Here is a 354-nt window from a genome sequence, read left to right on the forward strand (position 1 = left end):
AGGTAAAAAAATTAAGGTCATTTGGACTTCTTTTACATTATACTTATTCTTACACCATTAGTGTAACCTTTTCACCTTGACATAATTAACTTAGCTAGACATAATGAAAGAAAGCAAAATAGATAAACAAAATAAGAACATAAAAGTTAACTAAGTAAAGGAAAGGAAATGAAAGGCATAAACTTAATATTAATGAAAACAAAGCATAAAAAATACAAAGAGAGAAAGGAAGAGCATGATCTTGATCTGAACACATGGATGCCTAAATGCATGGCAAATGCCTCCACAAAATAAACTGGTTTTAGATACAAAATAAACTATATTTTAGCTAAAGACAATAGCTTTGATAGGAAT

This window comes from Populus euphratica, unplaced genomic scaffold, assembly GCF_000495115.2.
Source record: "Populus euphratica unplaced genomic scaffold, PopEup_1.0 scaffold462.1, whole genome shotgun sequence".
NCBI lineage: Eukaryota > Viridiplantae > Streptophyta > Magnoliopsida > Malpighiales > Salicaceae > Populus > Populus euphratica.